Genomic DNA, 22,867 nt, shown 5'->3' with positions numbered 1-22,867 from the left:
AAGCTTGTGCTTCATCCAATGCAGCATTTCTCATGATGTACTCTGCATATAAGTTAAATAAACAGGGTGACAATATACAGCCTTGACACACTCCTTTCCCTATCTAGAACCAGTCTGTTGTTCCATGTCCAGTTCTAACTGTTGCTTCTTGAACTGCATACAGATTTCTCAGGAGGCAGCTAAGGTTGTTTAACAATTTAAGAATTCTTAAATTCTTAAATTTAAGAATTTATTTAATTCTATTTAAGAATTTTCTTAAGTTATATTTAAGAATTTAATTCTTAAATTCTATTTAAGAATTTTCCACAGTTTGTTGTGATCCACACAGTCAAAAGCTTTGGCATAGTCAATAAAGCCGAAGTGGATGTTTTCCTGGAACTCTCTTGCTTTTTTGATGATCCAAGAGATGTTGGCAATTTGATCCCTAGTTCCTCTGCCTTTTCTAAATCCAGCTTGAATATCTGGAAGTTCACAGTTCACATACTGTTGAAATACTGTTGAAGCCTGGCTTGGAGAATTTTGAGCATTACTTTTCTAGTGTGTGTGATGAGTACAATTCTGCGGTAGTTTGAGCATTCTTTGGCATTGCCTTTCTTTGGGATTGGAATGAAAATGGACCTTTTCCAGTCCTGTGGCCACTGCTGAGTTTTCCAAATTTCCTGGCATTATAAATCTACTATACTTCAATTAAAAAAAAAAAAAAAAAGTTGAGTACCTCTCTAAGGGATCAGTATTAGAGACAAAGCCATAGTACCAAAAAGCAGTGCTGCTAACATCTCTGGTTTCAAGAACAAATTATAGCTCTAGAGTAAAAGCATATTCAAAACATTTATTTTTATTCTCTCTCACAGCTGCAACAAATGGTTTCTCTCTGAGGAAATTATTACTGAGAGTGTTTTAAAATCTCTTAGATCCTAAGAGATGTGTACTGTAAAATATCTGAATAGGACACCCATCTTTTTAAAATATATGGACATTGGCTTACTTAACATTAACAACCAGTTGTTCAAAAACTGGTATGCAGGTTAATTTTTGCCAGAGCTTAAGTGTCTGGTTCACAGATTTGGCCTTCAGAATCATGTGGTGCTTCACTTCAGAAATTGCTTTTATTTATAAGAAAAAGACTAAAGATAGTCTGGCAGCCAGAAATAATTGTTTTAATAAAATTTCAAGTGTATATTCATGGTATCTTCCCACAGAAAGACAGAATTAGTCAATTCAAACTGAGTCTCCGTCCAATGATCCTTTAGGAAAGTGGAGTCTCAAAAAACTAGACTTTAAAATTCTGTTGGAATTTTGGCATAAACCAAATGCAGACTATAAACACAAGTCATCTGCCAATAGTATTTTACTGCTTTTAGAGAACTGCTAGCATGTTGAATGAACAATTATTACACTGATGACAAGTAACAAGTGCTTTCTTGCAATTTTAAAACTCGTGCATCTAGTTTAAAGCTATCTGTTCCTTGCTCCCTTCTTCCCTCCCTCTGACTCTCAACCCTTCCTACCCAACCCTTCCTTCCTAGCTTTCTTCCTTCCTTCCTTGCTTCTTTGCTTTCAGATAGGAATATAGAAGTATATCAACAAAAAATATTTTCTGTAAGAAAGAAATGGGAGATTACCAATAAAGTTGCTAACTGATACCAGCTAATCTACTGGTGTGGTTAAGTAACTATTGAGTAATTGGTTTTTTGGTTTCATATTAGGCCAAACAGATGGGAGGGCTTGTCAACTAAACACATATTTGGATTACCTTTTAAAGGCATGAATTTATTTAAATTTTATTTGTAAATAGTCTCCATGATTCTAATCAACTAATGTCTAAACCATGCTTTCAAAACTTTAGGGCACTTATTTATTTCTGACAAGATACTCAATAAATCTCTAAATATGGCCTCTTGGTTTATGAATATCTCTATGTTCTTGTCAAAACAAAACCTAAATTACTGTGTGCATAAGGAGGGGAATAGCAACAGGAGTACACAGAGATGATTGGATTTAGAAATGTGTAATTATTTTCTTGCTTCCCCCCTCTTCTCTAACCAGAACCAATATGCTAAAAAGTATATTGTTTGTTTTTTATTTTCCAATTAAATTAGAAGAGCTTTCTGCTCCTCAGAACCACTGCTTTCTATAAGATATGAAAGTGGGATGCCCAATCATTTTATTCAAGCACTGGGAAACCTATTACTGATGAAGTCTAATGTTAAAAGCCAATGATCACAGTATGTCTTGGACAGAATTCTGCCCAATTATCACTGACTCCAGGAAATCCTTGGTATTTTTTTTTCTTAACTGTACTGCCATTAGTGCCTAAAATGAGGGAACTATAAAATTCTTTTGGTCACAACTGATATAATGAAGTGTTTCAGCAAATGTGTGGAGGATCAATAGATTCCCTCCAGAATCTGCTATGACCTTTCTTACTAATTAAGTTGTTGCCCAGGAGCCACTGGCCAGACATGGGTTACATTTCCCAGCTGACCTTGCAGCTAGGCATAGCCACGTGACTAGTTTTCAACATGGGAATGGTGCAGAATTAGTTCCTACCACTTCTAGGCCGAAACGTTTAAAAGGTGGTTGTGCCTCCTCGGCATATTTCCCCCTCATTGCCTGGAATGTTCATGAGAAGAGGGACCTTGAAAGATGACCGACTGAAGATGGCAAAGCCACTCTCAGTCTGGGCCTCTGAATGACTGAGGAGAGCAGTGCCACCTGTCACATCACAACAGATGATCACAGGAAAGAGAAATAAACTTTAGGTAACTGAATGATTCAGGTCTTTTGGTTACAGCAACTAGCACTGCATCATGAAAACTTCAAGGAAGTGGATTGTTTACAAGAAACCATCAACAGTGACAATACAAAATGCTGGTGCGGATGTGGAATCACAGGGATTCTTGTTCAGTGCTGATGGGAATGCAACCTTGTGCAGCCACTCTGGAAGCCCTTTTGGCAGTTTCTAACAAGACTAAACATATTCTTATCCTATGGTGCAGCAATAGCTCTTTTTTTCTATTTACCCAAATGAGTGAAACTTAAGTGAAGTGAAGTCACTCAGTCATGTCTGACTCCTAGCGACCCCATGGACTGCAGCCCACCAGGCTCCTCTGTCCATGGGATTTTCCAGGCAAGAGTACTGGAGTGGGGTGCCATTGCCTTAGATCCACACAAAAAATAGCAGCCTTATTCATAAATGTCAAAACTTAGACGCAACTAAGATACCCTTCAATATTTCTGTAAATAAACTGTGGTATATCTATAGAATATAGTATTATCCAGTGATAAAAAGAAGTGAGCTATCATGGTATAAGAAGACATAGAAGAACTTTAAATGCATGTCAGTAAGTGAAGGAAACCACTATAAAAAGGCTACATACTGTAGATTCTAACAATATAACATTTTGGAAAAAGTAAAACCATAGAGACAGTAAAAAATCAGTGATTGCCAGGGGTTATAGGGAAGGAAGGGTTGAATATGTGGACAATAGGGAAAGTTTAGGCCAGTGAAACTGGCCTGTATGATACTGTATGGTAGATACATATCATTATACATCATCAAATGGGCTTCCCTTGTGGCTCAGCTGGAAAATAATCCACCTGCAATTTGGGAGACCTGGGTTCAATACCTGGGTTCAATACGTGGGTTGGAAAGATCCCCTGGAGAAGGAAAGGCTATCCACTCCAATTCTGGCCTGGAGAATTTCATAGACTGTATAGCCCATGCAAAGAGTCAGACATGACTGAGAGACTTTCACTTTACTTTATACATTCAAAAGCCAGAAAATATTCAATGCAAACAAGTACTTAAACCATGAACTTTAGTTAATAATAATGGAACAGTATTAGCTCTTTATTTTTACCAAATGTATGTTATTAATACATGATGTAAAGACAATGGGGAAAAATGTGGGAGAGAGGGGAATATAAGGTGGAATTCCCTGAAGGGGAACATATGGGGGAATTCCCTGAAGGCCCAAGGTTAGAACTTTGTGTTTTTATTGCCATAGGCCCCGGTTCAGTCCCTGGTCAGGTAACTAAAATCCCAAAAGCTAGGGTATGTGGTCCAAAAAGAAAAGAAAAGAAAAAAAAAAAAAAAATATATATATATATATATATGAACTCTTTGTACTCTTTGTTCAGTTTTCCATAAACCTAAAACTGCTCTAAAATATCTTATTAATTAAAAAACAATCTGTGCTTTTTTTCATCATTAATACATCTATACTCACACATACACACACATGTATACACGACAGGACTTGCTGAGGAAATGAAGAAGAACATACAAAGGAAACTTAAATTGACATTTTAAAAAGTGATGAAACTGGAACAGGGAAACAAAAAGAGAGGAATTGAAGTATCAGTGAGAGAACAGTGAGAGTAGGGAACACATTTATGCTTAGGCACGAAAGAAGATTTAGAGCAAAATGTTCATGGTTTTCATCTCATCCTCACTGTTTATTGTCTTCTCATTTGCCAGGGGGAAACTCAAAAGTGGTACTAGATTTCTAAACTCAAAAGATCACTAGATTTCTCATGGTGTTATCAACTATAATCACTTAGGCCCTACACCTACAGCCTAAACCACACACAAAAGCAATTTTACCAAAGTAGTATCTAAACAATATCATTTGACTGGTCATTTGTTGCTACAAGCACTTTCACTTGTTTACATACTTTATATTTCTATTTTAAAGATAAGGAGCTACAGCTAACAACTTGCCTAAAGTTATGCCTTGAGTTCAGAGCTTGCATTTGAGCCCTAGTGACTTATCCAACATGCAAGCTTTCCTCCTAGATTCCTGGCATTCATCTGTTGCCAACAGTAACCACTGAGCTTCTGAGAAAGACCCTTGGTTAGTAATTCAGTTTCTATTTTATATATAGAATCCCCTATTAACCCTAAGTTTAACCTCACCAACCCCTCTGTGGAGAAGCTGGAGTCAAGATTGCTGGGAGAAATATCAATAACCTCTGATATGCAGATGACACCACGCTTATGGCAGAAAGCGAAGAGGAACTAAAGAAACTCTTGATGAAGGTGAAAGAGAAGAGTGAACAAGCTAGCTTAAAACTCAACATTCAAAAACGAAGATCATATCATCTGGTCTCTCACTTCATGGGGCACAGATGGGTAAAAATTGAGACTATTTTCTTGGGCTCCAAAATCATTGCTGACAGTGACCACAGCCACAAAATTAACAAATACTTGCTCCTTGGAAGAAAAGCTATGACCAACCTAGACAGAATATTAAAAAGCAGAGACATCACCTTGCTGACAAAGGTCTGTATAGTCAAAGCTATGGTTTTTCCAGTAGTCATGTATGGATATGAGTGTTGGGCCACAAAGAAAGCTGAGGGCAAAAGAGTTGATGCTTTCAAACTGTGGCATTGGAGAAGACTCTTGAGAGTCCCTTGGACAGCAAGGAGATCAAACCAGTCAATCCTAAAGGAAATCAACCCTGAATATTCATTAGAAGGACTAATGCTGAAGCTAAGCTCCAATACTTTGGCCACCTGATGTGAAGAGACAACTCATTGGAGAAGACCCTGATGCTGGGAAAGACTGAAGGCAAAAGAGAAGAGGGCAGCAGAGAATGAGATGGTTAGAAAGCACCACTGAATCAGTACATGAATTTGAGCAAACTCCAGGAGATGGTGAAGGACAGGGCCAAAAGACCATTTGCTTAGATCCACAGCAATGAAGCCCGTGTGACTTCTTGTATTTGAATGACAAGTTCATCAGAAGTAAGCAGAGCCTCTGAGTCAGCAACAGTTGCTTAAATCAAGCCTTAATAACTTGTACAATTCTCTTTTGAAATCACTTCAATTGATGGTCCCTCCCACCCCACATGTGACACTATGTCACATGTTCCACTATTTCTTATAGTCATCACTATGCTAGTTATTGTACCTGAATGTGAATACCTTGGAATCCATTGTAAGATATGATAGCCAAGAATCAGAAATCATCACTTTCCCAAACTACGGCTTTTTATGGGGTTAAACTGCAAGTCAAAGATTGTTTGAGCTACACTGAGGAACTCCTAATGAGGCTCTGAATAAAACATACATGCTTATGGAAGACAAGTGAGGCATGTTTATTTCTTGAAATTAACCAGTCAAAGAACAAAGTAAATTTTGTTAGCTCTCCCAGATTTTTAAATGCGTATACAATCTATTGATTCCATGGGTTGCTTTCGGGCTATTTAAAGTCCTAGGGTTGGTTCTGGATGACTTGTGTGGTCTGATTTTTGTTTTGAGGTTTATAGTTTTCTGTTTGGTTAGTTTAAAACTTTTACAGATGGATTTTTTTAGCTTTTGAAAAAATAATTACTCTACTTTTTTTAGATGATCAGAGAGCATGGAGCATACAGGGTTCCCCCTACTCTGCCCCAATGTGGCTCAGCAAAAATATTGCTTGAGAAGATTTCAAGACTTTTATAGGATATATACAGTTTGCTGAAAATGTTTTTCAGCAAAATAACTTAAGGAAATAAAAAATATCATGAATTCCCAAAATCATAGAAACTTACAGTTATTTTGCTGCAGCCTCAGTGTCTCAAAAGAACCCAAGACAATGGGGGGGGAAAAAAAGCTGAGTAAAACATCCTATAAGAGGAGTTCAATAAAGGGTGTGTGTGTGCTAAGGCACTTCAGTTGTGTCGGACTTTTTGTGATCCTGTGGACCACAGCCTGCCAGGCTCTTCTGTCTATGGGATTCTTCAAACAAGAATACTGGAGTGGGTTGCCATGCCCTCCTCTAGGGGATCTTCCTGATAAAGGATACCTAGATTGTGGTCAAGGATCTAACACCCGTAATTTGGGTTATTTTCAATGGTTTCAATCACAAAAACAGTTTGACAACACTGGAGATTCATAGGAGTAAGTGTTATTGCTCCCTAAGTGCACTGATCATATTCACTGATGGTATTAATTCAACCATTCTGAATGTGCACTGATTCACTTCAATATGTTAGCACTCTATGAGTTCCTAACCAGCAGGATCTATAGAGAATTAGACAATATGGGTACAAAATAATGTCCAGCAAATTAGTGCCTATGGGAATACAGAAGTATAGTCCTGGTTTAATGAAAACAAAAAAAACAGAGTAAACAGCATCTGAAACTTCAGCAAATCACTTACCTGGTGTAAAATTTCTTCCAGGACAGAAGGAAAATCAAGGGAAAATCAACTTCAGAGCCTATGTTGTGTGTTCTGAGAGTCAGTTTCCCGTGTGAGGCTGGAGAGTTCCACCCACACCAACAATCAATTCTCAGACACCAGCAGGATGTCTATTCTGTCCTACCTACCTAGAGATAGCATCAGATTCCACAGGTTAAGGGCTCAGTCTTAACAAGACTCCCCCACATAGCACTTTAGACACAAGTTCTGAGCACTAGGTGTTAACCTGTGCTTCTATCCTATGGTCTATAGAATGGAGGTTCCAATGACCCTCTCCTACTCAAGATACCAATTCCAAGACTAAGTTGTTAACCTGTACTTCTGAGCAACTGGCTATAAATCAGAGGCTCTCAAGATCTTCTTCTTGAGTTTGCTTAATTTACTAGAGTGCCTCACAGAATGCAGAGAAACATTTTACTAGATTACCAATTTATTATAAAGGATAAAACCCAGGAACAGCCAGATGGAAGAGACACACAGGGTATGGTACAGGAAGAAATCTCAGAGCTTCCAAATTCACTCTCAACTCCTCACTCACCAACACAGAAGCTCTCCAAATTGTCCTTGTGGGGTTTTATGAAGGGTTCATTACAAAGATCATGATTGATTACATCCTTGGCCAATGGTTATTTCTTTGTCCTGGGGGTGGGAGAGTACCCTCTCCCCTCCCCAAAAGTCAGGGGATGGGACTGAAAGTTGCAACCCTCTATCACCTGGTTGACTCATTTGCAAACTGCTTCCATTCTTTGGTGCTTTCCCAAAGTGGCCTCTTTAACACAATAAAAGATACTTCAATCACTCTCAACCCTTAGGAAATTACAGGGATTTTGTGAGTCATTGTGCCTGCATGCACCCATGCATGCATGTTGCTCAGACCTGTAGGACTCTTTGTGACCTTATGGACTGTAGCCCGCCAGGCTCCTCTGTCCATGGGGATTCTCCAGGCAAGAATATTGGAGTGGGTTGCCATGCCCTTCTCCATCAGCAACTGTGAATGACGAACAAATATATGAGAAATACATTTTGTTCATCTGAATGACCAAATAAATATTTCTACCTGGTAGTCCAATGGATAAGCTTCTGCTCTCAATGCAGGGACCTAGGTTCGATCCCTGGTCAGGGAACTAGATCCCACATGCCACAACTAAGAGTTTGCATCTGGCACAGCCAAATAAATAAAAATAAATATTTAAAAGAAATATTTCTTATAAATCACGATACTGCAGATATATGATATATGCACATATTACTCTACACTGGATCAAGAAAAGGTAACTGGAGCTAACTTTTAAGAAACCATTATGCTGCTGATGACGTATCTGTTAGATTGTGTTTAGTTATCTGCAAGCCATGCCCAAAGAGTGGGGTACAACTGAGCGACTGAACAAGCCATGCCCATTACACGCGAAAGTGAGCTCTTAGCTTTTGACCTGTATAGATAAATTACTTCCTTATTTCTCAGCACTATCTCTAAAGACACAGGAATTTAAAATCCAGAATTGGTTTCATTTGTAGGCACAACTCATCACATGACTTTATCAGTGAGCCAATTAACAATACTTCAGAGACAAGGGTCATTTAAGATAATACAGTAATATACGCCATAGAGAGCTGTGGCATATATTACATGTGGAGAGCTGTACAATTAAAAAGGCTGAGCACCGAAGAATTGACGCCTTTCAACTGAAGTGCCTGGCGTGCGCCACAGAACAGGGAAGCCTGGTGTGCTGCAGTCCATGGGGATGCAAAGAATGGGACACGACTGAGCAACTGAACTGACTGAACTGTGTGCTGAGTCAGACACGACTGAGCAACTGAATAAGAACATAATATGCCATAGAGCCAAAGCAAGCTAAAGAGAAACACCATACGTCAGCTCACTTACCTTCTTACATGAGTTACTTCATTCAAGCACTTCAGAACCCACAGGGCACTCAGGATTATGGTTCATAAATGATAGTTCAGGAAACACGTGAAGGCCCTAAAAATATCTGAAAGGGCCATTTGAAGTAAATGTCCACACTAAATAAAGGAAACACTTAAGTTTCCAGGGAAGAGTACAAACTTATTTCTCGTTTGAAAAATGAAAATTATTGATTTACATATGATTACTATTTCCAAGTTGAGCTCCAAAGTAATAAATATTATCTCATGATTTTTTTTCCAGAATTTTCAGGGGAAGAATAAATTTTTTATTTATTCTTGTTCACACAGGCAAAGAGGGCACATAATGTATAAACAATGACTCTTTCTTTAGTATTTGTGGGTTTTCTGGTTTTGCTTATTAATCACCGTCGTTTCCACTCACAATTTGAAATACCCACACCTTGAAGAATCATCGAGGCATAATTTCTAGTTCAGTTCACAGATATTCTAACGAAGTGCACTAAACATAACATAATTTCTGAATAAACTGTAGGAAATGTGCACTGCAGCACTGCAGAAATAGCAAAGACCCATGTTGCTGATTCTTTGCTTCGCTGCCTTCAAGGCAAGTCATCTACCAAAGTAATGAGGCAGAAGAGAGAAAATTTAATATTAATTTTGTGAGGCCCATTCAAACCTTTTTCCTCCCAAGAAAATGTTTCTGTGGTTTTACTTAAACTAATATCACCTCTTCAGAGAGATCACTCTTTGGGTTTGCGTTTGTGAAACTAGACTACCGAAGTTGAAAAAAATGTCGCACTGTCTAACATGAACCTTAGCCTAGAGCAAAACAACAAAGCCTCTATTTGGTAAAGCTGAACTGCCTTTATGAAATGCGGCAGCTGATTTCTTTTTCAACAATTGATTTTTATTATATTCCACAGTCAGGCCTCTAAGTGAATTTAAAGATTATCTGCAGTATGTGTTCTTAGAAGAAAAACGATTCACTTAAAAAGGTGGTTTTGGAACTGTTTCTGTAAATGTGTCTCACCATTTAATATTATCAGTAAAAAGAAATCCTTGGGCATTTGCTGCGTTGATCAGAGCAAAAAAATGGATAACGTCAAAACTGATTTTCATAGCAACATAAATATACTAATTGCAATAGGAAATATGAAGTTAGAATTAATTGTAATATTAGAACAGAGAATAGAAAAGAATATTTTTCTCTTGTAACTGTGTTTGTGCTCTTGACTCTTCCATTCTTTGTCAACTGCTTCTTACGTCACACTTAATTCCCCCTTTTTATCCTTGTGTGGAACTTTCTTGTGTGTGAGCAGGAGGAATAGCTGTGATACTCTAAAAATATCCCATTTCCTACTCTAATATACCAATTTTACATCCTGTCTGCTACAGCTGAAGACCAGACAAGGCCTTTAATGAATTGTTTCTTTTTCAGAACTCACCATGGGCTATGCTGACACTTCAGAAAACAGCTCTGATACATTAGTGGGTCCTTAACTCTGAACTCAAAAAGCTTATTTCTAAACTGAAAATGACCTACCAGCCTGGGGACTTGTGGTCCTTTATAGGACGCCGAGAGGTTGTCTAGGCTTATGCTGGAGCCTATGCAATTCTGGGACCTCTCTTACCTGTCACTCATTATTTTCTAGGAAAAAGTGATTGAGAATAAAATTAGTTAAAAAAAAATCCTATTATCAATTTAATAGTGTATAAGTGTTATTATTCCTGTCCTCTACCACCATCCAACATAGTGCCATTTCCTAAGTTACTATAGTTCATTAGCTGAAAAAAAGCAGCTCTGCTGGTATAAATTTTTTTTAGATAAGTTCACCGTTCTCAAAGAACAAATGAAAAGGGCAAAGCATGACAATTTCTCATTTTATAATGGGAAATTTATTCAAGACCTTCCCCCCCATTTATCACTGAAGACACATTACAATTAAATGCCTTCATTTGCACATAAGTAGCCTACAAACTCTTTTTTTTAAACCCCTCAGGTATTTACAGTGTGTTTCTCTCTAGCTATTTTAAGTTTCATTTTTACTCTCTTCACCTATTAAGCAGTCTGACTCAGAACCTGGATTAAGAACAGCAGTGAACAACAAAAGGGCTGTTGCAGAATGATTTTCAGTGTCTTGCACAGGTAATCGAAACCAAAATAAGAAAACAGGTATAAAAGAAAATGCACGTATTTCTACTCTTGTTATCAATATGCTGATTAATGGAATAATCATTTTTATGACAATGTTGACAGAAAATAGGAAACTAAAAATTATGTAAAAGTTTATTTCTAAACATTCTATTACATCTTTGGTAGAAAGTGACATATTTATTTTTTGTAAAACTGAAAAATCGTATCACCTAAATAGTTTAGAAGCCAAGGTACGCACTCTTCATTACATTATATGCCTTCTCCTTTCATTTATTAATATATAGATGTGGTTGGTTTTGCTCTTGGAATTAAGAAGCAGTCGCCATGGTATTTTTAATCATGTTAATAAGCAGTATCTTTGTAGTTGCCCCTTAGAGGTCTAGAACAGAAATGTACTTTACATTTTTTAGTATAAATATTTCAATTTTACCACTCAGTTTCCCAAGTTGAATTATGAATTACCAATCCTTGTATAATACTATAAAGATGTAGGCTGAGAATTTGAAAATGTGGGTTCTGATACAGGTCTCACTGACTTTAAAAAGGACTAATAACTACCCTGAGTTCTCATATTCTGCAAAGTTCTTTAAAAATATAAGTATTGTTATTACTATATCTTTATGTATAAAGTGAAAGTATCGTGTTAAATGATTTCTGATGATATTATTTGATAAATGATATTTATATATCAAAAACTATGACTATTTACTCAAATATAAATAGTACTGATTTCTATTATTTCAGTTAATTTCAAACAGCATGCACAAGAACAATTACTTATACAAATAACTAAATAGACAATATATTCCATATCACAGAGAATATGCTGAATATTAATATTAATTAATTAATTAATATTAATATTAATATTCAGCATAGGTGCAGAATCTGATTTCAATTTCTCCTGGACTTTAAGAAGATGAAGGTCATTTATATAGGTCATTTGAAAGGTAATTTTCCTAGATTTTCAATAAAGTCATGAGTTTTACTGTTTGAACTCCAGGTCAACTCTCTAATACGTTGAAAAATTAATTTTCAAAAAAATTCTTTAAATTCTTAAATTTATAAAGTTAAGTTTTTTATGTTGGATTTTCCCTGTATTTCTTAATTAAATCTTTACCATTTGATTACTGCTTTACAAACTTTTGAAAACTATAAAATCCTTTTTAAAACAAACTCAAGTTATATAAAAGAATAGTAATGAGAAATGTGTGTGAAACACCATAAACCTCCAGGCAAACTTATTTTCCCCAGAAATGTTTCTAAAGTTCATGAATATATATGGAGTCAGTGATAAAGTGAACACAGAGGATTTTTGTAGAGAAAGATCTTTCACAGTGCTTTTCCTGTATTCTCCCTCTTCATGGAAGATTCAAGGGAGATATACCTTACACACCTTCACATTAAGGTAAAGCAGGAAACCTTCAGGGGAATGATTTTGAGATCTTGGCCTTGTGAATTCTGAAATGTTGAGGGCTACAGGAATTAACATCTGACCATCATTTATAAAAACTAAAGCAGCTAAGAATTTGCATCTGACAAGACACTGGAGAGTCTCTTGGACTGCAAGGAGATCAAACCAGTCAATCTTAAATGAAGTCAACCCTAAATACTCAATGGAAGGACTGATACTGAAGTTGAAGCCCCAATACTTTGGCCACCTGATGCAAAGAGCTGATTCATTGGAGAACATTCTCATGCTGGGGAAGATTGAAGGCAGGAGAAGAAGGGGACCACAGAGGATGAGAACGTTGGATGGCATCATGGACTAACGGACATGGTTTGAGCAAACTCTGGGAGATGGTAAAGGACAGAGAAACCTGGCATGCTGTAGCCCTTGGGGTCCCAAAGGGTCAGACATGACTTGGCAACAGAAGAGTCGGACACAACTTCATGCCTGAACAACAACTCGAACAAGAAGATCAAGAGAACAAGACAAGAGCTAACTAGTGCCTGCAGAGACAAAGACAGAAATATATGGTCCATGTTGGGATCAATCTTCTGTTGCATTGGGACTAATTCTGAGTTAGTTCAAGATGGGTACATGAGTTTCCCATGGAGGAGATGAGGCCATACAGCAGAAGACCTGAGCAGGAACAACCTAGGTGCTTATCACCAAATAATAAGACTTAAGAAATTAATGCAAAGATAACACAGGGAATAGATCTAAGTACATTGTCAGCCAGCCAGTCAAGAGCCCTGCGAAAAAACAATGAAGGAGCTATAAGAATACTCCAGGAGAGAAAGATTCAAGTTTAATTTTCAAGACCAAGAACTTCAGCTCTAATCTTTTTTGAAATGAAAATCAGTGGTTTCATCAGTATCTTAAATTTTACATTCTAAAAATTGAATGGAATCACTGTTTCCAACTTAAGATAGTTTCAGGACTTAGCTGTCTGTGGTCTATGCTAAGTCACTTCAGTCGTGTCCGACTCTGTGCGACCCCATAGATGGCAGCCCAACAGGCTCCCCCATAGAACAGCATAAAAGTGTGGTTGTCCAGTAGCTAAAACTCCATGCTCCTAATGCAGTGGTTCCAGGTTTGATCCGTGGTCAGGGAACTAGATCCCACATGCCAGAGCTAAGAGTTCACATGCTGCAACTAAAGATCCCACAGATCATAGCTAAGACCCAGCATAAATAAATAAGTATTGTTTAAAATTATGAGATCAGCTAGCATTGCTTTCTGGAGCAAGGAAAGAAGATTTTCCCACTGAACCAAACTCAAAGACATTATTAAGATAGAAATAAAATTGTATTTAATTATTCATTAACTGTGCTTGTCCAGGGACCTGCCTACTATCTCAATCCCACTGTGCTCAATATACTTCCAAAGAAACTCTTAATTTCACCAAAAATGATTTGAAAGCCATGCTGTGCACCATCACTATAGGAAACAATATTCTAAATATTCAGAGTTAATCAAATGGACTCTTACCTAAGGACTCAATATATAAAATATCACTGGTACAAAATTTTAAAATTAAGGTATACAATCAATAGTTAGATTTAAATTTTCAATTATAGACTCAAACAGAATTTTTAGATACTGTGAAAATTTGGAGTTGGGAAACTTTCTCCTGACTTAGAAAGTGGGTATATGAGGATAAATATGAATTTATGGGAAAATATGGTAAAAATATGAATTTGTGGGAAAAAAGGATATACTATACACAAATACAAGTGTAACAAGTAGACTTCAAAGCAGAAATAAAACAAAATCAAAACAAGATCATTTAAGATATAGAGTAACTTGTAGGCTTTAACTAATGGAACTGTCTTTCTTATTCACAACTGTGATATATTTAATCCCAATTTAATAAGATTAGCTAACCTCCAAACTAGCAGTTAAGGGCATTTTGAGAAACACAAAATAATTTATATATCTTCTATATATAGTACTTCCTTCAAACAAGTTCAGGTTTAAGAAAACTTTGTTTTTCTAAAATATTTTAAAGAACACAATTAGGAAGTAACCAATGGAAATCAGTGAGAAATGAAGATTTGTTAAACAGTGTTTAATTGTTGTGTGTTAGTTTCTCAGTTGTGTCTGACTCTTTGTGAACCCATGGACTATAGCCCAATAGGCTTCTCTGTCCATGGGATTCTCTAGGTAAGAATACTGAAGTGGGTTGTCATTCCTTTCTCCAGGGGATCTTCCTGACCCAGGAAGATTGAACCCAGGTCTCCTGCATTGGAGGCAGATTCTTTACCTTCTGAGCCACCAGGGAAGTGTTTAATTGCATATATATATTTCAATCCATGTTCCAAGCTTTAGTTACATAGATTGTCTCTAATTGTATTTATAATGAGAAATTAAACCAATGACACACAAGTGGACTATGCACCTGATTTCACATTTAAAAAGAGATGACCAATATAGCTTAATTGAATTCAAACAATAAAAAAGTTTTTGATGTTTTACAAAAACAACAAAGATGTTTCTTTGTGTAAAATAATGTGTTGCATATGAAATCAAATTATTGAGACTCATGGCAAACCACTTCAGCATTCTTGTCTTGAGAACCCCATGAACAGTATGAAAAGGCAAAAAGATGAAAGATGAACCACCAAAGTCAGGAAGTGTCCAATATGCTACTGGAGAAGAGTGGAGAATAGCTCCAGAAAGAAGGAAAAGACTGAGGCAAAGCGGAAATGACACCCAGCTGTGGATGTGTCTGGTGGTGAAAGTAAAGTAAGATGCTAAGAAGAACAATATTGCATAGGAACTTGGAATTAAAAAAAAAAAAAAAAAACTTGGAATCAAAGCAAGTTGGGAGTGGTCAAACAGGAGATGGCAAAAGTAAACATCGACATTTTAGGAATCAGTGAACTAAAATGGATGGGAATGGGCAAATCTAATTCAGATGTCTGTTATATCTACAACTGAAGGCAAGTATCCCTTAGAAGAAGTGGAGTAGCCCTCATAGTCGATAGAAGATTCCAAAATGCAGTACTTGGGTGCAATATCAAAAATGACAGAATGACCTCAGTTCATTTTCAAGGGAAACCATTCAAAATCACAGTAATCCAAGTCTATGCCCCAACCACTAATACTGAAGAAGCTGAAGTTGATTGGTTCTTTGAAGACCTACAAGACCTTCTTGAACTAGCAACAGCAAAAAAAAAAATGTCCTTTTCATCATAGGGGATTGGAATACAAAAATAGGAAGTCAAGAGATACCTGGAGTAATAGGCAAGTTTGACTTTGGAATTCAAAATGAAGCAGGGGAAAGGCTAACAGAGGTTTGCCAAGAGAATGCATGGGTCACAGCAAGCACCCTCTTCCAACAACAGAAGAGAGGACTCTACACATGGACATCACCAGATGGCCAATACTGAAATCAGGTTGATTATATTCTTTGCAGCCAAAGATGGAGAAGCTCTATACCATCAGCAAAAACAAGACCAGGAGCTGACTCTGGTTCAGGTCATGAATTCCTTATTGAAAAGTTCAGACTTAAATTGAAGAGAGTAGGGAAAACCACTAGACCATTCAGGTATGACCTAAATCAAATCCCTTATGATTATACAGTGGAAGTGACAAATAGATTCAAAGGATTAGATCTGATAGACACTGCCTGAATAACTATGGATGGAGGTTAATGACATTGTACAGGAGGCAGTGACAAGATCATCCCCAAGAAAAAGAAATGCAAAAAAGGCAAAATGTCTGAGGAGGCCTCGCAAATAGCTGAGAAAAGAAGGGAAGCTAAAGGCAAAGGAGAAAAGGAAAAATATATCCATTTGAATGCAGAGTTCCAAAGACTGCCAGGAGAGCAAACCAGTTAATTCAAAAGGAAATCAACCCTAAATATTCACTGGAAGAACTGATGCTGAAGCTGAAGCGCCAATACTTTGGCCACTTGAGGTAAAGAGCCTACTCATTGGAAAAGACCCTGATGCTGAGAAAGACTGAATACAGGAGAAGAAAAGGACAACAGAGGATGAGATGGTTGGATGACCTCACTGATTCAATGGACATGAGTTTGAGTAAACTCCAGGAGATTGTGAAGAACAAGGAAGGCTAGAATGCTGCAGTCCATGTGGTCACAAAGAGTCAGACATGACTGACCGAATGAACAACAACAAATCTTTTCTATTTAAATGCAATTTTGAAACAAAGACAAAGAGACAAAAGGAAAAAGAATCAAGAGAATAAAACCAAAAAATAAATCTCAATCAAGTAATTTTGTGATTTACTGAAAAAGAAATTAATTAAAAGCATGATTCATCATTTAGGGCTTTGATTAACAAGATACAATTAAAAGATTAAGTTTCAAAAGTCTACAATTATAGAAAGAAGTGACAGTCGCTTAATCATGTCCAACTCTGCAACCCTACGGAATGTAGCCCTCCCGGCTCCTCTGTGCATGAAATTCTCCAGGCAAGAATACTGGAGTGAGTAGCCATTCATTTCTCCAGAGTTCTTCCTGACCTGGGGCTCTAGCCTGCATTGCAGGCAGATTCTTTAACATCTTAGCCACCAGGGAAGAAATGGAGGTTAGAGTTACACTGATTACTTGTGCTTATATCACTCTTATCTAGTGTCTAAGCTCAATAGAAATGAAGTCAAGACCAGAATCTGTTAAAATGTTAACAACTGCAGAGATGTTACTTAAAACAGTTAACAAAATTAATTTAGCTAATTTACTAGATAAACCGCTGCAAGAAACACACACAGATACGCACACACGTGTGCGCGCACACACACAAAGATGTGCAAATACTTGCAGACACACACAAAGAGGCACACACAAGAGATAACTGTCCTGAAATGATGGCTGTATTTGCTTAGGAATGGGACTTCCATCAGTACTCAGATAGCTCAGCAGGAACCCTTAACTTCTCCGTTTAATCTTGCCTTGTATTTAATTCCATATTTTTTGAAGAAAGCAATATTAATGTAGTTGTAATTCATTTACACTTAAATAATAATCAAAATGTTGCTTTAAATATTCTTCTAGAAATGGAAGAAACTGACAAAATTCTGTCTCTCCTTTTTCCCCGTTGAGACTGTGCTTTGAATCTCAAATGATATATACTTCGAGGTCTAAACTGAGCAATAAGGCAGTTCAAGCAGTGCATCTATTTTCTAGGGCATTATTGCTGTTAAAGATTTATTCTCTATTAGGTTAACTGAGGATAAAGCACACTTTAAAATTGTTGAAACAGATATGGAGACTATAGCTTCCATGGCTTACCGAAGATGCTGCAATCTAGCTGGTAAATCACACGCATTTTAAATTGGTAAAATATTTGGGTACGATACTCAGTGATGAGCTTGGGGCCCCTGTGGAGACACTGTAATCTACTGATCCACACTGAGTTGGTATTTGCAAGGGATCTTTTTTCTCCCTTTTAAAATATGTTAATTTTCTAAACCCAAAGAGCCCTGAATCCAAACACTAAGTACATAAAAATAATGATTCTGTTTACAACTTTTAGTCATAAATTTCTAAATAAAATTCAAATGCATCTGTTTTCTAAAGGATATAAAGGTATTTCCATTATTTTATGCTTATTAAGTTGTAATAGCAAGCATCAAATGCTACAGGGAAGTAGCAGAACTGACTGTGTTAAGCCATTAAAGTCATTATTGTTAGCAGAAAACATGTTTAAGACAAATTTTCTTGCCATAGACTTAATCCATCTTTCAGAATGTGTGAACTCTGAGGTCACAGAGCGGTACCTTGAACACCAAATTCATTCTCAGACATGATATTTGTGGCCTCCATGGTGAGAAAATGTTTTATTGGTTGCTGACATTTAAAAATTAGGAGATTTTGCACAAAGACTTTAGATTTCTAAGATTTTTGAAAAACTGGGGATGTCTGGTAATATGTGGGTTGCCATTAAGTAATAAAACAATAGGCAGCAGAAGTTGAGCTGTGGTTCCTCTTTTATAAGGTAATTTACACTCTACTACACACAGTCACGACCATCCCCTATTTTCTTGCAATGTTGAAGGTGCACATTAGCTACTGTTTATAACAAGTGTTTGGTATTGTCTCATTTATCTTAAAACCTTCTCACAATATTCATTTATTTTATTGCCTGTGTTGTGTGTTAGTCACTCAGTCGTGTCCAACTATTTGTGATCACATGGACTATAGCCTACCAGGCTCCTCTGTCCATGGGATTTCCAGGCAAAACTGGAGTGGGTTGCCATTTCCTTCTCCAGTGGATCTTCCCCACCCAGGGATCAAACCCAGGTCTCCAGCATTGCAGGCAGATTCATTATGCCTGAGCCACCAGGGAAGCCTACTCCCTAATAAAGGGTACTTAAGACCTCTTTTATCTATTCAATCTCTTCCCATGAAATCCATATGACCTTTTCTATATGGCCACTTCATATTTCACTACTAAGTCAAAACATCTTTAATATTGCTGCTGCTGCTGCTAAGTCACTTAAGTCGTGTTCAACTATGTGCGACCCCATAGACGGCAGCCCACCAGGCTCCCCTGTCCCCGGGATTCTCCAGGCAAGAACACTGGAGTGGGTTGCCATTTCCTTCTCCAATGCATGCAAGTGAAAAGTGAAAGTGAAGTCGTTCAGTCGTGTCTGACTCTTAGTGACCCTGTGGACTGCACCCACCAGGCTCCTCCATTCATGGGATTTTCCAGGCAAGAGTACTGGAGTGGAGTGCCATTGCCTTCTCCATCTTTAATATTAGGTGACCTCAATTATCATCTATCTTATAATATGTATTTTCTTTCTCCCCTAATAAACTGCAAACACTAGAAGAAGGATTATGCCTTGTCAGGTATTTGATTTCCCAGCTTTCAAAGTATGTCCAAGATATACTGGATCCTTGATAAATGTTTTGATAATACTGTTACTGGTGGTGCTGTTAATGTTACAACTCAAATTCTGCTCCAGTTATCACCTCTAACAATTTCCCCAGAGTCTTATGTGCATGGGTGCTAAGTCACTTTAGTTGTGTCTGATCTTATGTGCATGGGTGCTAAGTCACTTTAGTTGTGTCTGACTCTTTGTGACCCCATAGACTGTAGCCTGCCAGGCCCCTCTGTCCATTGGCTTCTCCAGGCAAGAATACTGGAGTGAGTTGCCATTTCCTTCTCCAGAGGATCTTCCTGACCCAGGGATTGTACCCACCTCTCTTATGTCTCCTGCATAAGCAGGTGGGTTGTTTACCACTAGCGCCACCTGGGAAGCCCCTCAGAGTCTTGAGGTGATATGAAAGTTAATATTATCTAGAAATATGTGGATTTTAGGAAATGGACAAAAGGGGTGGGATAATGCTCATTTGAGAATAAAAAATACATATATACTTACCCAATGCAAAGCATTATACTGTTGAAAATAATGAGACTATTTCAAAAGTCTAAAATAAAACTGACATTCCATGATTTTAATTATTTATACACTAAATTTCCCATCATGTCATGTTCAGAGTTACTGGCACCGAACTTGTCCTTCACTCTAAAGAGCAACTCATAACATATATGAGGCAAATGTCTTAAGATGTGAAACAATAGGCAACAAAGGTTTGTGATACTTAAGATAAAGAAAAGATACAAAGTAGATTGCCATACACATTCTGGATCTCTGCCAGGGAGCACTTCCTGTCATACAGCAGGGAGGTAGAACTCAAACAGACCATCAATTTACTGAACTGAGAAAGCAGAAATCAGAGGTCATGATCTTGGTTCAGGGCAGGTGGTAAACCAACCAGGAGGTCATGGATTGAGAGATCAGTAGAAGAGCTGAGATAATAAACTTCCCACAGCTTTGTCTGATCAATAAATTGCACACGAGTGTGGGAAAGTCAGGCAGCCCAACAAAAATGAAAGCCAGGGGAAACTTGAGAACTTAAAAACTTTCAGCATGTTCCTCATACATAGCAGACAGGAAAAACATTGCAGCCTTAAGATGTCTGAGCATGTATAACCTCTGCCCAAGTCAGTAGCTGAGCACTCCATCACACAGATACAGGGCATATCTTTAGGAAGGCAGAGAAAGAATTGAGCGGAGATATCAGTGGTTATACACTGCTATAGGAAGATGAATTCTGCCATTTAAGTTGAGGCAAGCTAAGGAAACAAACAAAACCCCAAAACTTTGCAAAAATTAAAAGAAGAATCCAGAGTTGCTCCAACATACTATTGACAGTGTTGTTTTTCAATCAAAAATCAATAAATGTGACCTATACCCATACTCAAGAAACAAAATAGAAAATGATCTATCCTCTGCTTCTTCAGCTCAGTGAAACCATTTTGGATGTTTCAAAACTGCTGATCTAAATAAAGGACATGTTATCACTATGACATCAAATAGAGGTTATCAACAGAAAAATTTAAACTACACAAAGAACCACATGATAATTCAAGAGATTAAAAGTTAAATACCTGAAGGGAAGGTTTCACTAGATGGGCCCGAAGACAGATTTGAGACAGCAAAACTAAGAAACAGCAGATCCAAATAGAAGTCACCAAAATTATCCAGTCCCAAACTAATAAATCTTGAATACAGCAAGAAAAATAATCACCACACATCACATAGAGAACAACAATAATGATGGTCAAATTCTAATCAGAAACACTGTAGACAAAAAAGAAAACTATCACCTACGAATTATATATCTGATGAAACTATCCTTTAATGAAAGTGAAAGCATTGCTATAAATCTCCATACACACACACACATATATATATATTTACACATATATATATACACACACATATACATACACCCATATATATGTTCTTGTGTATATATATTTCCTTTCATTGATGCATTTTTTATAATCATTTGACTGTTTAATGCCAAATTACAACTTTGTATTGTTGTGTTCATAGTACAGATAATGGAGACATTGTCATAAACTATATTTTCAATAACTAATTCTTTTAATAAAGTTTTTTCAGTAGATACAATATTTCAATAAATGGTGCTGAAACAACAGATATTCAAGTGCAAAAGAACAAAATTAAACAGAATTCAATCTTAACTTTAGGACACAATCAAAAATTTCCTAAAAATGGATCACAGACGCCTAATACAAAACTTGCAGAAGAAACATAGTAGAAAATGTGTGACTTGGTTAGTAAACAAAAAGCAGGTATTATCTTGACAACAAAAATCTGAACCATTTATACAGACCAAAAGAACTGCACAAAATGATTGGGAAATAAATCAATAAAGTAATATGTCACCAGATAGAGAAAGATGAGCAAGGGAAACCTAGATAAGTTTCTCTAAACTTTCTGAGATAATTATCTTTGTCACAGCCATCTAATGCCCATGTAGTCTAAAGTACTCATGGCATTAGCACAATTTCTATTACCATAATGTTTATTTTTGAAAGATTACTGGAAAAGATGATGGATTTGGTTCCAAAAGCAAAGCAAAATTTTGGCATTATTATATATACCAGTTTTACCAACTGATGCTAAATGGTAATCTGAATAAAACATATTTGAATCATTATAAAAAGGTATTAGTGTCTTTAATATGTAAAGAATTCAATAAAATCAATGAGGAAAAAATAGCAACCCCAATAAAGACAAGAAAAATGATGATGCACAAACCCCCATAGGAAACAAAAAAGTTGTGCTTAGAAAAGATATTCATCTCTAGAGTAACCAGCATTAAAATTAAAATATAATTGCATGACATTTAGTTGGTTAATAATTACATATATTGACATTATCCACCTTTTATTAAAGAATTGCATTTAAATTGGCATTATGTTTGTCAGGATTCCGGCAGGAAAAAGTATACTAAAACTGAGTAATCAAAGGGAGTTTAAATTAAGAGAACATTTATAAAAGGTATGAGCAGAGCTTTCAAACAGTAACAAAGAAAATCATGCCTACAATGGGAATAGTGGAAGCGACTGCCACATCTAGGCTGGCAAGAGCAAGGGAAAAGAGCAGTTGCCAATATCCCCTGGAATGAGGGAGGTCTATGCGACTCAGGGCAACTGGTAGGAGCTATGGCCTTTATCCTACAGCCACTAGCAACCCAGCAGGAAGAAAGAGAAGAGAATAAATCCATGACCTCGCTTTCCTCCTTCCTGCTGATCTCCAGCTGGTGCTTACTTTGCTTGAACTCAGCAAGAGGCCAGAGAGGAATGGAGATTTCCAGGTCAGACTCCCAGGACACAAA

The 22,867-nt window shown here is 37.0% G+C and overlaps 1 protein-coding gene across 18 annotated transcripts in view; it reads right to left on the bottom strand.

Annotated features, from left to right (window-relative positions):
- Nucleotides 1–22,867, bottom strand: part of LOC147369033 (uncharacterized) — a 1,040,253-nt gene that overhangs the window by 388,888 nt on the left and 628,498 nt on the right. The window lies entirely within an intron of this gene.

Source organism: Bos grunniens, chromosome 7 (assembly GCF_055505025.1).
Source record: "Bos grunniens cultivar Pamir isolate PY7600 chromosome 7, Bosgru_T2T1.0, whole genome shotgun sequence".
NCBI lineage: Eukaryota > Metazoa > Chordata > Mammalia > Artiodactyla > Bovidae > Bos > Bos grunniens.
The sequence above is the reverse complement of the archived record's forward strand: the minus strand, read 5'-3'. Positions and strand labels throughout refer to the sequence as shown.